Here is a 1273-nt window from a genome sequence, read left to right as displayed (position 1 = left end):
GGGGCAACACTGAGGGTTGCGATCTGTTGCCGGACACAGAAAAAGACAAAAGACAAAAATAAAATAAAATAAAATAAAATAATCAGGCTTCAGGTGTTACATTTTTCATCTTTTTTTCTTGTCTCTCCCTTGCTTATAATTCTTATTATAAAATTTATTATGTGGTTATGTACGCCACCTTTCATCTGGAACCTTTCAAATGTATAGCTACAACCACATATTAATTAAAGATTGTCACAAATATATAATAAACTTTAAAACCAATAAAAGTTTCTCTGTGCATAACACAGAGAGAAGTAACTGAACCCAATGAGAGGCTGACCCAAATTGTCTGACAGGGACAGTGCTAATGAACACAGTGATGCCATATCCCCAGATTTATCACTTAAAATGTGGCTTTGTGAAAGTCCTAAGATAATGATGCCATAAAAGCTCTTATTTCTTCCCTCTCACCCCACAATTGATTATCACTTCATATGGATTTACATGAAAGTTTTACAAATTTATCGTCTCTGTTTCTCCTCCTTATTAACAATGTGGTTGAGATCTTCATTACTTCTTTCCTGTTATCTTATAATCGTGTAATACCTTATCACTCATTTATTCACTTGAAAATATTTAATGAGTTTCTGTAATTTTTTGTGTAGGATATTCCATAATTTCTCCTACTCCTATTACTCCAGTACTTGCCTACTACTGTGCTACTTGTCAGCACCACCACCACCACCACCACCACCATAATAACTAAAGTTATGGAACACCTACTATTTCTCAGGCAGTTTAAGTATTTTACATGAATTAACACATTTAATCCCCAAAATATCCCTATGAGTAGGTGCTGTTATTTCCATATTATAAATAAAGAAAATTAGCCATACAGAAATTAAGTAACATTGCTCATGGTCACACAAAATGCAATCTCATTTTTTGGTTTCATATTCTGATGAAGATAGGCACATAAAAAGAAATTATTTCTCACAGTAAAGAAAATATTTAATTTGCCTGAAGAGATCAGGGAAGGGCATTTTGGGAGATGGTTTTGTGTGTTGTCTTAAACAATGTCTTGTAGTTATCAAAGAAGACTAGAAGAAAATAATATTCAGTTAAGGGAATTATAAGTAGTTTAGCATGACTGGAGCTCAGGGTATGTGTGGAGAGAAAGGGCTAGGGACAGAAGTTGAGGCTGGAATTTGTGCATATGTAAACCAGATAGGTTTTAAAACTTTTTATTTGGAAATAATTTTGAACTTAAAATTTCAAAAATAAAAAAAAA

This window comes from Galeopterus variegatus, unplaced genomic scaffold, assembly GCF_000696425.1.
Source record: "Galeopterus variegatus unplaced genomic scaffold, G_variegatus-3.0.2 Scaffold2080, whole genome shotgun sequence".
NCBI lineage: Eukaryota > Metazoa > Chordata > Mammalia > Dermoptera > Cynocephalidae > Galeopterus > Galeopterus variegatus.
Note: the sequence above shows the minus strand (reverse complement) of the source record.